Here is a 23481-nt window from a genome sequence, read left to right as displayed (position 1 = left end):
GGGTCTTCGCCTCTTATTGTGCGCAATTTCTGTGTGGCCCTGCTGCTGTATGTGAACTGGCTGCCGGACCAATCTGTCCCCTCCGGGTCCTGGTTCGACGGGCAACCCGAGTCCTTTTATCGGTTTACCCCCTCTGGGAGTACCGCTGAACTCTGTGTCTGTTGCTACGTCCGGCCCTAGTGAAGCTGATATCACCTCACGTTTTTCCGGTTGCTGTATTATATATAATGAATACAGCCACGGATCCGGTATCCGTCTTTGCGCCTGTTCTGGGTAGTGATTAATGCTACCCGGTTCTCACAATGTCCTTTTTCTCTATCCCTCTTCTCCTCAGGCCGGTGATTTAGGCCTGGTAACAGTCACAGGGCTGTTAGAGATTCAACTGTATGACCTCTCACTTTCAGCTCCTTAGCCCAACTGCCATTTCTTCTCTCAGACCAGAATGGATCAAGGGGAGTCTCTGGAGCTCCCCCTTCTGGCCGGAGGTGGTAGTGCAGTCTTGCTATTTTAGTATTTGTACTTACTGTCAGTAACTATTTTTGTGGCAAATACCCCTAGGGGTGCCACATTCCCCCTTAGTTAAGAACAGTACTCCGGGACTGTGGGACAATAACATTTTGAAATAACAATTAATATGTACAGAGTCTTAAAAATGAAAAGTTACAAAAACCATTCAAGGAAACAAAAATAGAGTTCTGTAAAAAGTCACTTCAAATAGCGTCCATTAATACAGTTCTATCCTTGAAGGTATTAGGAAAGGCACTGTACTTAGTGTCCAGGAATTTAGTTCCATTTTTTCCAACGGAGTTATCAATATAAAGTCTAAAGAAAGTTCAAAAAGAGCAAAAAGCAAAGTTCAAAAAGCAGTCTTTCCGGAGCTTTGATTTAGTGCCTCCGGGCTGATAACAAGTTCAAGAATATGCAAGAAGTTCATACAGACAAGTCTCTGTAGGTACTGGGCTTAAACGTTGCAGACTGATAACAATGACTATACTACATTTTCTGTTTAACTATATACGGCATAACATATATACAATTCACATTATGAGCTTTATAGTTGGTAATCTGCATACCTGGCCGGTAATTGACCCTGGGTACTACGCTGTGATCTACGTAATAGCGGTATCTCTTCATGTGGAGTACTACTGTCTACTGCGGATGTAGTATCTGCCCGCCCTGCTAAAGATAATTCCACGACTATGGAGTTGGCAAGTCCACCGTGAATGGGATTACTCTGACCAGGAATCTGTTCTTCCTGGCCTGGAACCTCCTGTAGTACGGGGTCAGCCTCTTCCTGTCTTGGGACTTCTGGTATTGGGTTCGGTGTTGGGTAAAAGGCCACCATGGGAACCACTACTGCACCATGGTATGTTAGTAGAGTTTTGGGAAAGTCTCCTACACAGGTGTGATACACTTCCTCTTCTTTTTCCTTTACTGGTTGAACCTGTATGGGTTGAATAACTTCTGGTTCTGGCTGGACAACGTCTGGCTCTTTCAATGCTTCCGGACATAATTTAAGATTGTCTCTTGACACTAGTACAGATGTTAAGCCTCCGTTTTTGCTAATGAGACACATTTTAGGATTATCCACTCTTGTTGGTAAAACTGTGTAGGGTACGGCTTCCCACTGATTGTCCAGTTTATTGGTTCGACGATTTCTCTTGAGCACTTGGTCACCCGGTCTTAATGGGGTTGCTAGAGCATTCTGGTTGAAAGTTCGCTCTTGTCTTTCTCTAGTTTGCTGAAGGCTTCTTTCCACACTCTCTTGCACTTGGCGATACTGCTTTTGCCGTATGATATCCCAATTGGAGTCTTGAACTTCTGCGTCTGGTTTCAGAATTCCCATTTCTAGATCGATTGGTAATTGGCCGGGTCTTGCACGCATAAGGTAAGCTGGGGTGCAGTTGGTGGAGCTCACCGGGACATGATTATACAGATCCACCAAGTCAGGCAATTTCTCTGGCCATTGATTCCTTTCTGTCTCAGGTAAAGTCTTTAGTAGGTCTATTACAATATGGTTCATCTTCTCGCATAAGCCGTTTGTTTGTGGATGATAGGCCGTCGTCCGGATCTTTTTGCAACCATACATATTACAGAATTCTCTGAAGATCTCTGATTCAAAGGCTGTACCTTGGTCGGTGAGAACCTGTTCCGGATATCCATGGGGTCTACAAAAGTACGTTTGGAACGCTTTGGCTGCTGTTTTTGCTGTCAGATCTTTTACGGGTACTACTACCAAGAAGCGTGAATAATGGTCCACGATGGTCAAGGCATAGACATAGCCGGACCGGCTTGGTGTCAACTTCACATGGTCCATGGCTACAAGTTCAAGTGGTTGTTTGGTGATTATGGGCTGCAGTGGTGCTCTTTGGTTCTTTTGATCGTTTCTTCTGAGGTTGCACGGGCCACAATTTCTGCACCACTGTTCGATTGATTTTCTCATCCCGACCCAATAAAATCTTTCTCTTAGAAGTACTTCTAACTTTTTCCAACCGAAGTGACCAGCACCATTATGGTAAGCTTCGAGGACCATCTTCACATCTTGTTTAGGCACAATAATCTGCCAAACCAATTCATGTGTTTTCGGATTGGTGTATCTTCTACAGAGCTTCCCTTGATACAGGAACATTTTGCCTCTCTCTTTCCAGAGTTGATGCGTCTCTTCTGGGGCATCCTCATCGGGATATGCACTTTGCTCAGTCAACAGTCCTTTCACCAACTTCACAGCCGGATTGCTGTCTTGGGTGTCAGCCCATCTATGGTGTGCTAACGGATTAAAATTCACCTCTTGTTGTTTCTGATAGGTACTTGACTGATGATGTTTTGCCTTGGGACGATGGAAGGCTGGTAGTTCAATTTCTTCAAGCTCCCCCGTTTCCTCTTCTACATCTCTCAAGTGTGGCATCCGGGATAGGGCATCGGCATTTCCATTCTTGCGACCTGCTCGATACTTGATTATGAAGTTGTAATTAGATAACCGGGCTATCCATCGCTGTTCTAACGCACCTAATTTAGCTGTGTCCAGGTGGGTCAACGGATTGTTGTCAGTATAGACAATAAATTCTGCAGCGGCCAGATAGTGTTTGAAACGCTCCGTCACAGCCCAAACTACTGCCAGTAGTTCCAATTTGAAGGAGCTGTAATTTTCTGAATTTCTTTCAGTAGGCCGGAGCTTTCTACTTGCAAAGGCGATGACTTTCTCCCGACCTTCTTGCTTTTGTGACAGCACCGCTCCTAGTCCCACATTACTGGCATCGGTGTAGAGGATGAAAGGTTTATGGTAATCTGGGTATGCCAGAACCTCTTCTCCGGTTAGTGCCTTCTTTAGTTGTTCAAAGGAGTCTTCCCTTTCGTCGTTCCACTGAAAAGGAGGGTTTCGGTTTGAAGGTTTCTTCGTCTGCCCTACCAAGGTGTCTTGCAAGGGTGCTGCCAACTTGGTAAATCCTTTTATAAATCTGCGATAGTAACCCACCAATCCCAGGAATTGTCTCACTTCTTTTGCGCTGGTAGGTCTTGGCCAATCCCTTATGGCGCTTATTTTCTCGGGATCTGGTGCTACTCCCTCCGAACTCACGATGTGTCCCAGGTACTGTACCTTTGGCTTGAGAAGGTGACATTTGGATGGCTTGACTTTCATGCCATACCTGGATAAGGCTTCGAACACTTCTGCCAGGTCTATTAAGTGTTGTTCGTAAGTCTTTGAGTAGACGATCACATCATCTAGGTACAGGAGGACGGTCTCGAAGTTCTTGTGTCCGAGGCAGCATTCCATCAGCCGCTGGAAGGTACCGGATGCGTTGCAGAGTCCGAACGGCATGCGATTAAATTCACATAGACCCATTGGTGTGGTGAATGCCGTCTTTTCCTTATCTCTCTCAGCCACAGGGACTTGCCAATACCCGCTTGTTAAGTCTAAGGTGGAAAAATAATTAGCAGATTTCAAAGCAGTTAAGGACTCTTCTATCCTAGGCAAGGGGTAGGCGTCTTTATGGGTGATGTTATTAATCTTCCGGTAGTCTACGCACATTCTCATGGTTCCGTCCTTTTTTTTGACAATCACTAGAGGGGCCGCCCAGGGGCTACAGCTGTCTCTTATTACCCCGGCCTGTTTCATTTCCCTCAGCATATCTTTTGCACATTGATAGTGAGCGGGCGGTATGGGTCTATATCTTTCTTTTATTGGGGGATGGTCACCTGTGGGGATTGTGTGTTCTACCCCTTCTATCCGTCCGAAGTCCAATGGGTGTTTACTGAAGACTTGTTCGTATTCCGTCACTAGCCTATACACCCCTTGTTTTTGATGGGTAGGTGTTGAATTTATGCCACGTGTAGCTGTTGGCACCAATCCTCCATTTCTCCATCTGAGCCATTGCCTTCCACCTGACAGGTTGGTTCTAAGGGCTCAATGGTTGTGATGGCATTGTTGTCAACAGTATATAGCTTTGCCATTGTAGCATACCTTGGCAAAGTGACCTCTTCCTCTCCACAGTTCAAAAGTCGTACCGGCACTCGTCCCCGGTGTACCTCGACTATCCCTCGTGCTGTGAGTATAGTGGGCCTGCTGTCGGTGTACACTGGTTCTATTAAGGCTTGATAATCTCGTCCCTTAGTACCAATGGCTGCTCTACACCATACCAGCATTTCTGTTTTTGGTGGGATTACAATAGACGTTGGATCACTTACCCTCACACTGCCGATTTCTTCACCTGCAACTTCTACCTGTTGCCTTAACATCAATACTTTTATTTCCCTCCGGAGAACTCTCTGCTGGCAGGATTGGGCAGTTTCAGCAATTTGCTGTAAGACAGAAATGACTTCGGAAAAGCAGTTCTCTAACACATTCATTCCTATCAATACAGTTGGTTCACAGTTCCGCCGGTCAACATCAACAACAATTATACCCTGTTTCTTCAGTTCTACTTTACCAATCTTTATGGTCATCTCCCTGAATCCTAGTTTCGGTACCAACTTACCATTACTGGCCCATATATCTAGTTCAACATCAGAGGGCCCTTTATCAATATCTGCATCAGCCCAGTACCTCTTATAAAGGATATACGGTATAGATGAAATCTGGGAACCTGTGTCCAGCAAAGCGTTGAGGGGAATTCCGTCCAGCACGATCGGGATAATGGGTCGTCCTCCGATGTACCTGTCGTGCCAGGGTGTTGGGCCTTGAAAGTTCATTCCTGCGAAGCGGCCCGCATTCCCAGGGGATTCCCGTTTAAATCACAATCTCGTGCAAAGTGGCCTGGCTGCTGGCAACGGCGGCAAATGGGCTGTCCATCCGGTTGGTAGCGGTCGCGGGGTCGTCCTCTCCGGGGTCTCATCCATGGAACATCCTCTCTACAGTTTGCCAACTCCATCTTGTGTCCTCTCATCTCCTGCATGGTTTTAGCCATTGAAGCAACAACATCAGCTAAAGAGTCAAGCTTTTGTTGAAGAGCCTCATTAGTACTGGGCCCCAGGAGCTTAGCAATGGCCCCAGACATAGCTGATGTCACTGGCACTCCCTGTTGTTGAGGTGCCTCTGCCATGGGTTGCGCAGGATCCTGATCCCGAGGTGCCTCTGCCAGCTGGAGACGTATAGCGCTCTCCTTTAATTGGGCAAATGTCAATTCAGGGTTCTTAAAAACAAGCATGCTCACATGCCCCCGGTGAGAAGGGGTGTAGAGCCCCTCAATAAATTGATCTCTTAGCAGTTTATCCGCTCCGGTGTTAAAAATGGGTTCAGCCAGTGTAAGTGATTTAAGGGCTTCCTGCAGGTTTAAGGCAAAGTCTCTCACGCCCTCATTAGCTTTTTGTTTGCAATTAAAGAATCGTATTTTAGCTTTGCTGCTGGCCGTGGTTTCAAATGTAGCTTTTAATCCAGCAAATATGCGTTCAACAGTGCCTTTTAGATCAGCTGCCCATGCTGTGACTTCTCGCTTAGCATGGCCACTTAACTGCATCATCAGGAGACTAACACGCTTAACTTCACCCACAGGGAACATGTCAAAATGGGCCAGCATCTTTTCTCTGAAATCGTCAAGGGTATTAGGCTCACCTTCATACATTGGAAGCCATGGGCCACCCGGGGTATATGGCATCAGCACCGGCATGATGGGCGCCACTCCTTGCACCGCTGCGCTGCCGGACTCTCTATTGACACTCTGTCTTTCAGCTGCATTAGCGTTGCCGGGTGCTGCGGCGTCTCCGTGCTGCGACATACTGTGCCCCCTTAGTTAATCCGGACCCTTCCGGTCCTCCGCTTCCGTCGGGATAGTGTAGATTCATTCCGCTGTGCAGCAGGATCGATTTTCCCCTTGCTCTGATGTCAGAGCGCTCAGCTTGGTGCCGCCCACAATGACACGCCCCCTGCTGCTCCCACCCACCGCGCTCTGTAATGGCGGATTCTGAAGTTTTTCAGTTAGACTGGGGCTCAGGTGATGGCGTAGCTCAATTAACAGTCTCGTGCCTAACGGTTATGAAGTGATTACCTCAGGGGATGGCGGCCATCTTTACTCCATTATAACCAATGGGGAAAAGTCACTTTCAATAGTTTTCAATGGGGAATGGATTTTTCTTTAATAAAGTCAATTTTCAAGCTTTTTCATCCCAGTTTTCACAGTTTTGGGCTCCAATCACGGCACACAATACCCGGTATACGGGCTGGCTAGATCCTGTTCGTGACGCCAATTGTGACGCCCAGGAGACCGGGATACCCAGCACCGGACCAATGGAGTCTGTCTCTTGAGGGGGATGTCACGGGTGGCTTGACCCGGTGCTGTGGCCTCAGGCAATGCACAGTGTAAGGGGTATCATGAGGGGACAGGCACTTACTTGATCAGCAGCAGGTTCTCCCAGCGGTGACGATCCCGATCCTGGATAGATGGCTATTGTCCAAATGAAAGACTGAGGCACTGAAACTTTTAACCAGTTTACTTTAACATAAAAGGATTTACAACCAGTCCTGTCACCGGAGTCTGTATGGGAACTCTGAGTTACTTTGACCCTGCCGGGGTCTTCGCCTCTTATTGTGCGCAATTTCTGTGTGGCCCTGCTGCTGTATGTGAACTGGCTGCCGGCCCAATCTGTCCCCTCCGGGTCCTGGTTCGACGGGCAACCCGAGTCCTTTTATCGGTTTACCCCCTCTGGGAGTACCGCTGAACTCTGTGTCTGTTGCTACGTCCGGCCCTAGTGAAGCTGATATCACCTCACGTTTTTCCGGTTGCTGTATTATATATAATGAATACAGCCACGGATCCGGTATCCGTCTTTGCGCCTGTTCTGGGTAGTGATTAATGCTACCCGGTTCTCACAATGTCCTTTTTCTCTATCCCTCTTCTCCTCAGGCCGGTGATTTAGGCCTGGTAACAGTCACAGGGCTGTTAGAGATTCAACTGTATGACCTCTCACTTTCAGCTCCTTAGCCCAACTGCCATTTCTTCTCTCAGACCAGAATGGATCAAGGGGAGTCTCTGGAGCTCCCCCTTCTGGCCGGAGGTGGTAGTGCAGTCTTGCTATTTTAGTATTTGTACTTACTGTCAGTAACTATTTTTGTGGCAAATACCCCTAGGGGTGCCACACATGCGTCCCCCATGTTAAACATAGGGGCGCATGACGCGTGCGTCCCCGCTGCGTCGCCCGACGCTAAGGCGACGCACACTAGCAGAACGCTAGTGTGAACGTAGCCTTAGCTAGGTGTTGTCCTGGAGTGAGCTGTTCATAACCTATGTGTAGGATCTATCACCAATAGATCGGTGTGGGTCCAAAACCTGATCCGCTGATGTCTGCTGTGGCAGAGGCAGGATAGAAGTGATGTACGAGGAGGAGCACTGTACTTCTACTGGCCATTGCTGACTTCTGCACCTTTTGTTCCTATTCACTGAAATGGGAGATAAATGGCAGTGCTAAGCAGTTGTCAGTATTCTATGGAGCTGTGGTGTTCGGCTCCATACATTGCTTACATGTGGCCTCTGCCAGATCAGGTATTGGCTGATTATGGGGGTGCGTGTTTTGGACCCCAGCTGGGACCTGTCAGTAGTATGCAAGTCTCAGACAACCTCTTTAGAGAGGGGTATTAATCTCTGCCGTTCACAGCTGAGTTGTGAGTATTTGTCTATGCAGCCATCAGAGAAGGTCAGGAATATGGGGACAATTGGGGGGCCGCTGCAGCGAGGCTTCTGCAGCCCCTATACAAGTTAATGAGAGATACAGAGCGCAGCACTGCAGGACTGTTTCCATAGTCCCGATCTCCTCTCATCGTTGCATGTTTATTTCCATTTCTGCCATGAATGGCTGCTGTAAGAATACCCCTTTCAGAAGTGTCCGAAAATATTAATAAAATTGTTCTATTTAACCTTCATTTGTGTCCATTTCATGTTTTTTTTTCTTACCAATTGAATACTTAACCAGCTAAATAGTAGATGGTTAGCATTGTCATCTTGTGCATTGTCATCATGATGGCCTTCCATGAAATGTATATTGAATGTATTGTTATAGTTTGTGAAATGTAAGCTCCTTCTGTGAAATCCAAGCAGTCTTACACAATCCATGTCCTGTAATGCTAGAAGCGGCCTCCAGTTACCCATAATTACCTCTCTGTAAGTTAGTAGGAAGTGCTTGTGTGCTAAGCAGATGGGGATGCCGTGGCGTGCCAGAGGTATGTCTAGTAATGTGCGTGCTTAGCCATAACCTTACACTGTACAGGCAGATGGGGCAACTGCTCGTATCCGTGCACAAAGCTCCAGATAGACAAGGAACTCCGGTTAGGTTGGGTATTGTCTTTCATTGAGGCCAAAGACTTGTAAAGTGGCCTTACAATCTTGAAGGCTTCTTATACAGCCCCGTTTCCAGATATATAGCTGACCATAGACATCAGAGCCACGTGAAAAGGCAAGATCGCTGAGCTGATGGTTGCATGTTTGTTATTTACAGGGCAATGTGCAGGGAAACCTCCTGGTAAGACCTCGTTCAGGTGTCTGTGATTGCCTGTACGTGTTTTAGCCATTTGTTTTCCACTGACCGAGCACTTACCCATTGTAATCTATAGGACTATGCGCATCTTCAAGTTTTTATAAGAACCATGTATCCGCGATAAAACATGGAGACCCCGAGTCACAAATCAAAATCCCATACAGGTTTATAGCTCCACTAGATGGTGGCCCAATTCTAACGTATCGGGTATTGCAGAATATGTAGGTACTATATAGCACAGGCTACGTACTACAGTTAGGTCTATATATATTTGGACAGAGACAGCATTTTTCTAATTTTGGTTATAGACATTACGACAATGAATTTTAAACAAAACAATTGAGATGCAGTTGAAGTTCAGACTTTCAGCTTTCATTTGAGGGTATCCACATTAAAATTGGATGAAGGGTTTAGGAGTTTCAGCTCCTTAACACGTGCCACCCTGTTTTTAAAGGGACCAAAAGTAATTGGACAATTGACTCCAAGGCTATTTCATGGACAGGTGTGGGGAATCCCTTTATGTCATTCCCAATCAAGCAGATAAAAGGCCTGGAGTTGATTTGAGGTGTGGTGCTTGCATTTGGAAGGTTTTGCTGTGAAGTAAACATGCGGTCAAAGGAGCTCTCCATGCAGGTGAAACAAGCCATCCTTAAGCTGCGAAAACAGAAAAAACCCATCCGAGAAATTGCTACAATATTAGGAGTGGCAAAATCTACAGTTTGGTACATCCTGAGAAAGAAAGAAAGCACTGGTGAACTCATCAATGCAAAAAGACCTGGGCGCCCACGGAAGGCAACAGTGGTGGATGATCGCAGAATAATCTCCATGGTGAAGAGAAACCCCTTCACAACAGCCAACCAAGTGACCAACACTCTCCAGGAGGTATCAATATCCAAATCTACCATAAAGAGAAGACTGCATGAAAGTAAATACAGAGGGTTCACTGCACGGTGCAAGCCACTCATAAGCATCAAGAATAAAAAGGCTAGACTGGACTGTGCTAAAAAACATCTAAAAAGCCAGCACAGTTCTGGAAGAATATTCTTTGGACAGATGAAACTAAGATCAACCTCTACCAGAATGATGGAAAGAGAAAAGTATGGCAAAGGCGTGGTACAGCTCATGATCCAAAGCATACCACATCATCTGTAAAACACGGCGGATGCAGTGTGATGGCTTGGGCATGCATGGCTGCCAGTGGCACTGGTCACTAGTGTTTATTGATGGCGTGACACAGGACAGGAGCAGCCGAATGAATTCTGATGTATTCAAATACATACTGTCTGCTCAAATGCAGCCAAACTGATTGGTCGTCGTTTCATACTACAGATGGACAATGACCCAAAACATAAAGCCAAAGCAACCCAGGAGTTTATTAAAGCAAAGAAGTGGAATATTCTTGAATGGCCAAGTCAGTCACCTGATCTCACCCCAATTGAGCATGCATTTCACTTGTTAAAGACTAAACTTCAGACAGAAAGGCCCACAAACAAACAGCAACTGAAAACCACCACAGTGAAGGCCTGGCAGAGCATCAAAAAGGAGGAAACACAGCGTCTGGTGATGTCCATGAGTTCAAGACTTCAGGCAGACATTGCCAACAAAGGGTTTTCAACCAAGTACTAAAAATGAACATTTTATTTAAAATATTGAATCTGTCCAATTACTTTTGGTCCCTTTAAAAACAGGGTGGCACATGTTAAGGAGCTGAAACTTCTAAACCCTACCTCCAGTTTTAATGTGGATACCCTCAAATGAAAGCTGAAAGTCTGAACTTCAACTGCATCTGAATTGTTTTGTTTAAAATTCATTGTGGTAATGTCTATAACCAAAATTAGAAAAATATTGTCTCTGTCCAAATATATATGGACCTAACTGTATATTGCACAGTGACGTAGTATATAGCACAACCGACGTAATATATAACATAGCTATGTAGTATATTGGTCAGCGACTTAGTATATAGCCGAACCACGTAGTATATAACATAGCTGCGTAGTATATTGTAGAGGCATGTAGTATATTGCATAGATATGTACTATATTGCACAGCCACGTAGTATATAACAGAGCCACGTAGTATATTGCACAGTCGACGTAGTATATAACAGAACCGACACAGCCACATAGTATATTACACTGCTACGTAGTATATAACATAGCATGTAGTATATTGGACAATCACGTTGTATATTGCACAGTCACGTTGTGTATTGCCCAGCTACATAGTATATAGCACAGAGATGTAGTATATAACAGAGCCCACGCAGTATGTAACACAGCCCACGTACTATATAGCAATGTGGGCACTATATGCATGGTTAAAAACGACTTAAAATAAAAAATAAACATATACTCACCTTCCGAAGGCCCTTTGAAGTCCTGGCCCTGTGTGCGGTGCACGCGGCAGCTTCCGGTCCCAGGGTTGGTGTGAGCGCAGGACCTGTGATGACGTTGCGGTCATATGACCGTGACATCATGGCAGGTCCTTCTCGCATAGCATCCTTGGCACCGGAACCTGCCGCTTGCACAGCTGATGACAGCGCGCGACGGCAGAAGGGGAGAATAACCTTTTTTTATTATTATTATTATTTGTAACATTAGATCTTTTTACTATTGATGCTGCACATGCAGCATCAATAGTAAAAAGTTGGTCACACAAGGTTAATAGCTGCGTTAACGGAGTGCGTTACACCGCGGTCCTTTAACCCTGTGTGAGTGCTCAGCGCTGACTGCAGGGCAGTAAAGCAGCAGCCATTTTGCTGCCAGACTATGGCCGTCGCTGATTGGTCATGGCAATGGTCGAGGGCGTTTTGCCACGACCAATCAGCGACTTGGATTTCCATGACAGACAGAGGCCGCGACCAATGAATATCCGTGACAGACAGACAGACAGACAGACGGAAGTGACCCTTAGACAATTATATAGTAGATTTTTCATTTTCAAACTGACTGGCCAAACGCTCATGAATATCTGTCCGGTTATATGCGTCTGAGAAAAATCTCTGACATCTGAGGCCTGGGAGAGGCTCATTGGATATTAAAACTGAATACAACCAAAATGAATGAATTGCAGAAATCCCTTGTTAGTGATGTTTCTTGGAAACTCACTTTCTTTATATAGTAGAAGATGCTTGATGTATCACAGTGAACAGTCTTCTAGTACGTATCCGCACATGATGGCTTTTACAGTGCCTTGCGGAAGTATTCGCCCCCCTGGAACTTTTCAACCTTTTCCCACATAATATGCTTTAAACATAAAGATACCAAATGTAAATTTTTGGCGGAGAATCAACAAGTGGAACACAATTGTGAAGTTGAACGAAATTTATTGGTTATTTTAAATTTTTGTGGAAATTCAAAAACTGAAAAGTGGGGCGTGCAATATTATTCGGCCCCTTTAACTTAATACTTTGTTGCGCCACATTTTGCTGCGATTACAGCTGCAAGTCACTTGGGGTATGTCTCTATCAGTTTTGTGCATCGAGAGACTGCCAAGGAAGAATGGGCAAGAATTTCAAACAGCTCGAGCTCAGTGAGGTTTGATGGAGATCGTTTGTGAACAGCAGTTTTCAGCTCTTTCCACAGATTCTCGATTGGATTGAGGTCTGGACTTTGACTTGGCCATTCTAACACCTGGATACGTTTGTGAACCGTCCCATTGTAGATTTTGCTTTATGTTTGGGATCATTGTCTTGTTGGAAGACAAATCTCCGTCCCAGTCTCAGGTCTTTTGCAGACTCCAACAGGTTTTCTTCAAGAATGGTCCTGTATTTGGCTCCATCCATCTTCCCATCAATTTTAACCATCTTCCCTATCCCTGCTGAAGAAAAGCAGGCCCAAACAATGATGCTGCCACCATCATGTTTGACAGTGGGGATGGTGTGTTCAGGGTGTTGAGCTGTGTTGCCTTTACGCCAAACATATCGTTTGGCATTGTTGCCAAAAAGTTTGATTTTGGTTTCATCTGACCAGAGCACCTTCTTCCACATGTTTGGTGTGTCTCCCAGGTGGCTTGTTGCAAATTTTAAATGACACTTTTTATGGATATCTTTGAGAAATGGCTTTCTTCTTGCCACTCTTCCATAAAGGCCAGATTTGTGCAGTGTACGACTGATTGTTGTCCTATGGACAGACTGTCCGACTTCCACTGTAGATCTCTGCAGTTCATCTAGAGTGTTCATGGGCCTCTTGGCTGCATCTCTGATCAGTCTTCTCCTTGTTTGACATGAAAGTTTAGAGGGACGGCCGGGTCTTGGTAGATTTGCAGTGGTATGATACTCCTTCCTTTTCAATATGATCGCTTGCACAGTGCTCTTTGGGATGTTTAAAGTTTTGGAAATCATTTTGTATCCAAATCCAGCTTTAAACTTCTCCACAACAGTATCATGGACCTGCCTGTAGTGTTCCTTGGTCTTCATGATGCTCTCTGTGCTTCAAACAGAACCCTGAGACTATCACAGAGTAGGTGCATTTGTACGGAGACTTGATTACACACAGGTGGATTATATTTATCATCATTAGGAATTTGCCCGCAGGATGCGTTTTTTCCCCCATAGACTTGTATTGCCGACGGATTGCGACGTATGGCCACACGTTGCGTCCGTCATGCACTGGTTGCGTCGGGTTTTGGCGGACCGTCGTCACAGAAAAACGTTCAAGGGAACGTTTTTCTGTACGTCGCATCCAGTGTTTCAGACTGCGCATGCCCAGCAGGAAATATCGCTCTCGCGAGCTTTCCTCACCCTGCAGTCTGACGGAAATGTGAACGCACACACTTCCGTCGGTACGTCGCGCCGACGCTTCGTGACGGTCCTGTACCGACGGAAATGTGAAAGAAGCCTTAGTCGTCATGTGGCATGCAAATTATTAATGGACTTACAAACCCTGAAGATATTTTAATGAAAGCGATGGGCCGTGACCCTTGTTTTTCCTGAAAGACACATCAGATTACTGCAAAGAAGGCATGCGCCACCTCATACGGCCATTTTCCCAGAGCCCAATGAGAAGGGGACTCCTCTCACTGCCAACATTTTATTAAAGTCTAATGATGCAGCCTCGCATCACCGGGACACCATCTCTTCCCAGCCAGGGGCTCGCAACATCGCCCCACTCCTGCCGCCGGCCTTCTCCAGCAGCGACCCTAGCTCCTGTGACCCCGTTCCACCGCATCCAGTCAGCTACACGCAGATTATAAAATGCACCTTCCTACCAAATTTGGGGTGGGAAAAAGTGCATCTTATAATCCAAAAGATGCTGTATATAGATATCTGGCACTCCAGAATAAAGAGAAGGTTTTTTTTTTTCAATACATGTGGTTAATCTTTGTGTAAACGTGACGTTTTGGTCAGTACGGCCTTTATCAAACAAACACTGTGAATGATAAGTGTTCCATAAGTCAATATTAACTTATGTACATACCATACTGTACATCAAAATAAGATACACTGTAACTTGCAGTATAAAATCATAAACTGAATCTTTCCTAAAGGTGGAAACATTCCAGAAAGGCATATAATGAAATAAACAGTGGACTTTGGACACGCAATATGGCACATAAAGATATAGGTGTCATATAAACAAAATGGATATGTCAAGGGTCACCAAATATGAATTTATAAGATACCTGAACAATGATCATAGAGAAAAAGGAGATCAAATTATGCCCACAAATATAAGGGTCATACATGAAACCCGAGTACACTACGAAGAATCCTAAGGGTATGTGCACACGTATCTGTGACGGCTGCGGATTTGGAAAAACTGCAGTGCAAAACCGCTGCGGTTTTTCCTGCGGATTTATCGCGGTTTCTACTGCAGATTCCGCTGCGGCTTTACACCTGCAGTTTTCTATTGGAGCAGGTGTAAAACCGCAGCTGAATCCGCACAAAGAATTGACATGCTGCGGAATATAAACCGCTGCGTTTCCGCACGTTTTTTTCCGCAGCATGTGTACTGCGGATTTCGTTTCCCATAGGTTAACATGGTACTGCAAACTAAATCCGCAGCGTGTGCACATACCCTAAATGAGAAGTTCTCATAAGCTGATTGGAGCAGCTTGTACTGAGATTCGCCCCAAATGTGGCTGACCGCCTGCTTGCAAAAGTGAGAGCGACAGCCACAGACATGCCAGGAGTGACGTGCATGGTTGGCGCTGTTTGGCATGGCGGTCCGCAATAGTGATATATAGACAAGTTGTGTCACTTGGGGAAGTGGTGATTTTGGTGGTCACTATGGAGACAGATGAGGCTGTAAGAAGAGAAAGGGGGAGAAGATGATCGTAGAGAGTACCGTAATAGAGGACAGAGTGAACGTCATGTGAATAATGACAGGGGTGAAGGAGGAACAAAGTAAAATAATGAAAAAATACGGTAAATTGGAAAAATAAGAGAATGAAGAAAAAAAAAAAGACAATTAATAAGAAATTAGAAAATAAATGCTGAAAACGAAAATAAGAAAAAAAAAATTAAGGGAAATATAAAATAAAAAACAAATATAGAAAAACTAAATAAAATGGAAAATAAAAATAAAAAAGCTAAAGGGAGAGAGGAGGAGACAACCGTATTGGTGCCAATAGAATACCAAGTGCCACGGAAGGATGAAGTATCAGGATGAGACGGATTCTGTGCGTTGCGGTGATGAAATGAGAGCAAAAGTTATGACCAGATTAAAGATTGAAACTGGCTATATCAAAATCCCCATTTAGGCCTTTTTGATTCTAGTGTTTGCAATGTGAACATGGCCTTGTGTTTTGCCAGTATAAAGCAGTTGGCCAAGGATCCACTCTTGCCCATCTCAGGACACTTGTTCTTGTGATCGGTAGTGGGGTCTTTTTTTCGTTTAGAAATTTGGAGTTTACATTGTAGAGAATTTTATTCCTTATTTGTTAAATGAGCCTCAAATGCGCTGGCTGGGTGCTGCGCTGGCTGGGTGCTGCGCTGGCTGGGTGCTGCGCTGGCTGGGTGCGGCACCTACCGCTATCGTACAGCTCTGCTGCATCTCTTCCTATTTCCCAGCTGGCTGCCAATGACTGGTCACGTTTCATTTCTCCTGCCTGAGATTTAGTGCAAGCACAGTCATTCCTTGGGACAGTGCATGCACAGTAAGGCTATGTGCACACGTTGCGGATTTTGCTGCGGATCTGCAGCAGATTTTGCAGCGGATTTGATGCTGCAGATCTGCAGCTGTTTTCCATGCATTGTACAGTACCTTGTAAACGTATGGAAAACAAAATCCACAGTGCAGATGCTGCGGGAAAAAAATGTGCGGAAACGTAGCTGTGTTTTTTCCACAGCATGTCAATTCTTTGTACGGATTCCCCAGCGGTTTACACCTGCTCCTCAATAGGAATCCGCAGGTGTAAAACCGCAGGTGGAATCTGTACAAAAACCTCGGTAAATCTGCAGTGCGGTTTACCTGCGGATTTTGCAAAAACCGTGCGGAAAAATCCACCCACCAATCCGCAACGTGTGCAGATAGATCACGCCACACTTTAGGCTATGTAGCTGGCGCATCCCGCTGGACAATGACTGTCTTCGCTAGGACGACTTGTGCTTGAATGAGCAGCAGGTGTGAAGATGGTTGTTGTCTGATGCGATCTGCAATCTATGCAAATTGCGCCAGGCTCTAATCGCCTTCTTTATCAGGCCTTATTGTATATGCACTGCTTTGGAAAATTATGGCTCTTGCACTAGATCTTGGGTGAGAGGCAGGTCACTGAAAGAAGAGTGACCTGTCAGGAAACAGGCGGAGGGCGGTGAAATGAGGCAGCAGAGATGTAAGTGCAGCGCCCGCTCACTCACCACATTTGATAACCGTTCATCAATAAATTTCTCTAAAATCTAAATGAAAATGTCTAAAATAGAGGTGTGAATGTAATCCGCATTACTGTGCCTTTCCGTTGATGGCATTAGTTTGGGGTGTAAGCACCTGATGACAGGTCTCCTTTAATGACGGCGTTCGGAGGTGTGAATAATAGGTGCGGGATACGGCTGTTGCTGGTGTCCAGTGACTGCTGTTATGTCTTGTATGTATCCAAGTCACACAAGCGCCATACCTTGTTGCTGCCAGCGAGCTTCATGCAGGTGGGGCTTTTATTTCTTTATCTGCTTTTAAGCTTGGTGTATTAGTAACATTTAATCTTTTGCTAATATATTTACTTGTATCATCTGTATGACTGTAATGTTATTATTTAATAGTTTGCAAGGCATATTGGCACATGGTGGATGTAGCTCTTCACTAGTGATCATCCAGTCTGTGACACTGCTGAGAAGATACAGAAATGTTATGATGTTCCAGAATTTCGTGCATGGAGGCATTACTTTTAAGTTGTTTAGCTTTATTAACATTAATGAATACCTCCTTCCATTTGCCATGCTTCTTACGCCAGTTTTATGCAGTCATAAAGGAAAAAACTATAGTTGTCACGTACACATTCCCAGCACTTGATGTGGGGTGGTCCTGCAAGGGTTAATTCGTCTACTCATTCACCCCAGCATTCAGCCTCTGTTATAGGCTATAAAGTGAGCATAGATCACACCCTGACACAGGCTATACACCCCAACTGCACAACAAGCTACCACCACTCATCGAATAAACAGGTGATGAGTCCCCTAAATACACTGCTCAAAAAAATAAAGGAAACGCTAAAATACCACATCCTAGATATCACTGAATGAAATACTACAGTTGCAAATCTTTATTGATTACATATTGGAATGCGTTGAGAACAGTAAAACATAAAAAATGATCCATGTAAATCAAAGTTAATATCCCACAGAGGTATGGGTTTGGAATGATACTCAAAATCAAACTGGAAAATCAGATTAAAGGCTGATCCAACTTCAGTGGAAATGCCTCAAGACAAGGAAAAGATGCTCAGCAGTGTATGTGGCCTCCATGTGACTATGACCTCCATACAATGCCTGGGCATGTTCCTGATGAGGCGGCGGATGTTCTCCTGAGGGATCTCCTCCAAGAGCAGGATTAAAGCATCAGTCCCCTCCTGCAGAGTCTGTGGTGCAACGTGGCATTTGTGGATGGAACAAGACATGATGTCCCAGATTTGCTCGATTGGATTAAGGTCTGAGGAGGGGGCAGACCAGTCCGTAGCATCAATGCCTTCATCATGCAGGAACTGCTGGCACACTTCAGCCACATGAGGCCTAGCGTTGTCATGCATCAGAAGGAACGGAGGGCCCACTAAACCTGCATATGGGCTCACAGGCCCTCATACCACCCTCATATAGTCTGTTCATGACAGTTTGAGCAGACACTTTTGATGTAAGGGTATGTGCACACGTTGCGGATTCCATTGTGGATTTTTCTGCGCAGATTCTCAAAAATCCACAGGTAAAACACCCTGCATTTTACCTGCGGATTTTGTGCGGCTTTCACCTTCGTTTTTACACCTGCTGATTCCTATTATGGAGCAGGTGTAAAACGCTGCGGAATCCGCACAAAGAATTGACATGCTGCGGAAAATAAACCACAGCATGTACATTGCGGATTTCTCGGTCTCCCATGACAGCACTACGGAGAGAGGGGATCCGCCCTTCAGGGACAGGAAACCTACAGATAAAAGGGCGGTACCTCTCCCTCGCATCAGTTGGTTTCCTGTCCCTGAACAGGGAACCTCTTTCTGGTGGTACCTGTTATGAAGACCGATGGACCGGGACCGGGCAGTCGAGTACCGGCAGCGAGGAGGCTCCTGCCGCGGCTTGTCCGGCTCCCGAAGCCGCCACCGCTGGAACCGAGGGGTTCTTCAGGGTGAGCGGAGGGAGAACGCCGCCGATTCTGACGAGAGGAAGGGGCGCTGGATCACCCGGAGCTTCTGTGCCGACAAGCGCACGCTCCGGGTGTACTAAGATGGCCGCCGCTCCGGAAATGCGGCAGGACTTCCGGGTCATCGCCGCGCGCATGCGCGGTAGCTTCTCTTCTCCCTGGACGTGACGCAGAACCGGAAGTGCGGGGGAACGCCGGAGGTGGCGCCAAATACAAATAGGGAGATGGTGCACACACAGTTGTCGCACCATCTCCCTGTAAATCATGGAGAACAGCGATCCACAGGAGCTGCAGCCTAGACAGCAGCACCATAAGAAGACAGACCCTAAGAGCGCTAGGAGTGGGTCTAGCAGCCGTTCTACACAGCGCAGCAGGTCTGCTGCGAAGACTAGTTCACCTCCTCGGGAACCTTCCATTCCAGACCCAGGGCCCCCTCCAGAACCGGTACCTGCCTGCACGTCCGAATGGTGAGTTGATCTTCGTGAATGTATTATAATAGGGCTCCCTCTTCTCCCTTAATAGGGAAAGAAGAAGCTGGAGAAAAGGAAAAACAAATCCTGCCCCATCTGTGACAAAGCTTTACCAGTAGCCTGGGACAAAAAGCTTTGTAAATCATGTATCCAGCGTGTGCTATGTGAGGGGACTCCCGACTTTGCATCCGAGCTAAAAAATATCATTAGATCTGAGGTTCAGAATGCTGTATCTTCCTCCAAAAAAGGAAAAGATAAAGTAAAGGAAACAGTACAATCCCACTCTGTACGATCCTCATCTGAAGACGCAGATTCGGACGATTCTGACTCCTCCCTATCCTCCTCCGAGGAAGATTCAGGCCGACATTGTTTTCCACTCGAGGAAGTGGATGCCTTAGTGAGAGCTGTTAGGGCTACTATGGGGGTGGAGGAGCCTAAACCTGACAAAACAGCCCAAGACGTTATGTTTGGTGGCTTGGGACAAAAACAACGGAAAACCTTTCCTTTAAATCCCAATGTCCAATCCCTAATTAAAAAAGAATGGGAAAAACCAGATAGGAGAGACTCTTCAGTGCCCTCGCTTAAAAGAAAGTATCCCTTCGAAGATGACACATCCACTTCCTGGGATAAGGCACCAAAGTTGGATGTAGCGGTGGCAAAAGCCTCGAAAAAATTTGCGCTCCCGTTCGAGGACATGGGTAACCTCAGAGACCCTTTAGATAAAAAAGCAGACACATTTCTTAAAGGGGCATGGGAATCGGCTGGGGGTAGCTTGAGGCCTACTGTTGCGGCTACCTGCACCTCCAGATTTCTGATGGTATGGATTGATCAATTAGAGAGTCAAATTAGAGACGGGCTACCCAGGAATAAATTACTGGATTCTATCCCTGCAATTAGAGCAGCAGCAGCATTCCTGGCGGACTCCTCGGCAGACTCCGTACGGTTAACATCTAAGGCCGCTGCTCTCTCCAACGCAGCCAGAAGAACCTTATGGCTCAAAAGCTGGCCTGGGGATCTCCAGACAAAGCTAAGGCTATGTTCTATTCCGTGTGAAGGAAATTTTCTGTTTGGAGAGACCCTGGATGACATTCTCCAAAAAGCAGGAGACAAAAAGAAAGGGTTTCCAAATTTGGGCCCAGCCCCATTCAGGCAGTCCTTTCGGAGTCGGAGATTTTTCCGCCGCAGACCCCCCAGGGAGCAGAATAAATGGGAAGAAGGCAGGAGAAGAGATAGAGGTTACCTCTTTGGCAACACCTCTCGTGACAAAAAACCCGCCAAATGACATTGTGCCTACGGTAGGGGGAAGACTCACATCTTTCCTTCCCGCCTGGGAGAAAATATCCAACAACACCTGGATTCTAAACATCATACAGTACGGTCTAAAAATAGATTTTATTTCTTTTCCTCCCCGGAAGTACATAGAAACGAAAATAAGATCTTCAGTGGCAGAACAAGCAGCTTTAGAGAGAGAAATCATTTCCCTACTGCAAAAATCTGTGATTCAAGAAATCCCTCCTCAGGAAGTAGGAGAAGGGTTTTTCTCCCCTCTTTTTTTTAGTACCAAAACCCGACGGGTCCTTTCGGACCATTATAAATCTAAAAAACCTGAACAAATACGTAAAAAATTACAAATTCAAAATGGAAACAATAAAGTCCACCATTAAAAATCCTGTTTCCGAATTGCTACATGGTCGTGATAGACCTGACCGATGCATATTATCATGTGCCCATCCACAATCAGTCTCAAAAATTCCTGAGATTGGCAGTTCCCATAAAAGGACAATTAAGATTTTTTCAGTACAGAGCTCTTCCGTTCGGAATCTCTATAGCTCCTCGAATATTCACGAAGGTAATAGCGGAAATGATGGCCCACATAAGGGAACAAAATATATTAATAGTCCCTTACCTAGACGACTTTCTCATCGTAAGCAACTCGGCCCAAAGTTGCAAAGAACAGAGGGACCGGGTAATGACTATCTTGACGGACTTGGGGTGGCTCATAAACTTAAAAAAATCAAAGTTGGAACCCTGTCAAGTACAGGAGTTCCTAGGTCTGACATTAGACTCCCGAGTACAAGAATGCCGACTTCCAAACCCCAAAAAAGACAACATATTAGCCATGATAACGCGAACTTTTCACCATCCTTCCATGACTCTAAGGAGAGCAATGTCACTACTAGGCTCTCTGTCCTCATGCCTACCAGCGATACCCTTTGCACAGTTCCACACGAGAACTTCAGTGGCACGTACTCGAATGGCAGTCAATACTAAAAGACAAATTGGAAAGTCAAATCACCCTGAGTTCCTCAGTTATTCATTCCCTTCGTTGGTGGGCAGAGAGCCAAAACTTATCAAAGGGAGTTCCTTGGGTGACACAAATATCCCGGGTGATAACAACCGATGCGAGTCCCACAGGGTGGGGAGCTCATATGGGGGACAGAGTGGCCCAGGGAACCTGGTCAGTTCAGGAAATATCAGCATCCTCAAACCAAAAAGAACTTTGGGCAGTGCTTCAGGCTCTTCTTTCTTTTCTAACCTATATTCAGGGACATCATGTCCGAATTTTTTCGGACAACAAAGTGACTGTAGCGTATATAAACCTCCAGGGAAGAACAAGGTCTCAGGCACTCATGAGTTCTTCAGCCAAAATTTTCAACCTTGCAGAAGAAAATCTACTATCCCTCTCTGCGCTACACATTCAGGGTTCAAACAACGAGAGAGCAGATTACCTGAGTCGATCGCTGTTAAAACAAGGCGAGTGGTCCCTAAACCATTCCATCTACGATCAGATCACAAAAATGTGGGGAGCACCGACAATAGATCTATTCGCCAATTACAAAAACAAAAAGGTGAACAAATTCTGCTCGCTGAACCCGGTAGTGAATCCACAGGCTCTAGATGCCTTTATGATTCCGTGGACTCAAAAATTAACTTATGCCTTTCCTCCAACTATTCTGATCCCGGCAGTCATTCGGAAAGTCAGAGAGGACAAAGCGAAAATGATCCTCATAGCCCCGTTCTGGCCAAAAAGGACGTGGTTCTCCTGGCTGAGGATGCTTTTGGTCTCGGACCCATGGGTCCTGCCGAATATACCAGACCTTCTACATCAAGGGCCGATCTTCCACCCACAGGAATCGAACTTACATTTGACAGCCTGGTTTTTGAACGGGGACTATTAACCCTCCGTCACATACAACTGATCTGACAGGCGCTTCTCTTTTACTTTCATTTCTCCTTCCTCACCAGATTGTGAGGAAACCCCCTCCCTCCAGGTAGTCTCCTGTCTCTTGAAGGTCTGTGAAACCTGATATCACAGTTGGATTTCAGAGCTTCAGGGGAGAGGATATAGCTGCACAGATCTCTCAGGCTCATTGTATGTGAATACGTCACATTCAGTAAGGTTGGTATTTTATGTTTTTATTCATCACAATAGTTTATTTAGCTTGTTTTATGAATGTATAGCACAAAATGTGAGGATATTTCATAGAAATAAGGGAGATTTTATAAAAGAAAGTGTGCTGCTCAGGCATATACAGTAGTTCCCTAACATATTCCTTCTCTTGCTTCAGATTATCTGCTGAAATGGAGAGGAAAATGTACAATTTATCCAAACAACTTGATGTTGAGGAAGTAACAAACATGCTGTTAGATGATAGAGACCTCACACTGAATGAAGATTTAGGAGAGGAAAGTGAGATTGATTCTCATGATGAGGTGGAAGAATGTGTCCTGGATTCTGAAACAGAGCAAGATGGTGACAGTGGTGAGGATGAAGAAGTTGGATCATATTATATTGGAAAAGATAAAAATACTAAATGGAACAAGAAGCCATTCCAGAAAAAACGTAGGGAACCTTTAAACATTATTACTCACCTTCCTGCAGTAATAGGAACTGCACGTAATGCAAAAACTGCAGTTGAATGCTGGAACAGTATATTTACAGATGACATTCTGGACTCTATTGTCACATATACCAACCAATATATAGACATTATAAAGGACAAGTACATCTGCAACAGAACCATCAAGCCCACAGATGAAATAGGACTGCGTGCTTTTTTGGGATTACTGTACCTTGCAGGAGCTTATAGGGCAAATAGACAAAGTTTGGAGGAACTTTGGGGTAAAGATGGGGATGGAGTTGAAAAATTTAGCCATGTTATGTCCATAAACAGATTCAAGATTCTAATTCGTTGCCTTCGGTTTGACGACAGAACTACCCGAACCGAACGCAAAACACATGACCGACTTGCTCCAATTCGTGATATAGT

At 45.4% G+C, this 23481-nt stretch overlaps 1 protein-coding gene across 3 annotated transcripts in view; it reads left to right on the top strand.

Moving 5' to 3' along the window:
- Positions 1–23481, top strand: part of NEK7 (NIMA related kinase 7) — a 174431-nt gene that overhangs the window by 24072 nt on the left and 126878 nt on the right. The window contains exon 1 of one of the 3 annotated variants that reach the window (XM_069737338.1): positions 8621–8644. The exons of the other annotated variants lie outside the window; for them this stretch is intronic. The gene's annotated coding sequence lies outside the window, so the exon portion shown is untranslated. Of the gene's footprint in view, positions 1–8620; positions 8645–23481 lie in introns of those variants that run through there. 3 annotated transcript variants of the gene reach the window in all.

Source organism: Ranitomeya imitator, chromosome 8 (genome assembly GCF_032444005.1).
Source record: "Ranitomeya imitator isolate aRanImi1 chromosome 8, aRanImi1.pri, whole genome shotgun sequence".
In the NCBI taxonomy this organism is placed as follows: domain Eukaryota; kingdom Metazoa; phylum Chordata; class Amphibia; order Anura; family Dendrobatidae; genus Ranitomeya; species Ranitomeya imitator.
The sequence above is the reverse complement of the archived record's forward strand: the minus strand, read 5'-3'. Positions and strand labels throughout refer to the sequence as shown.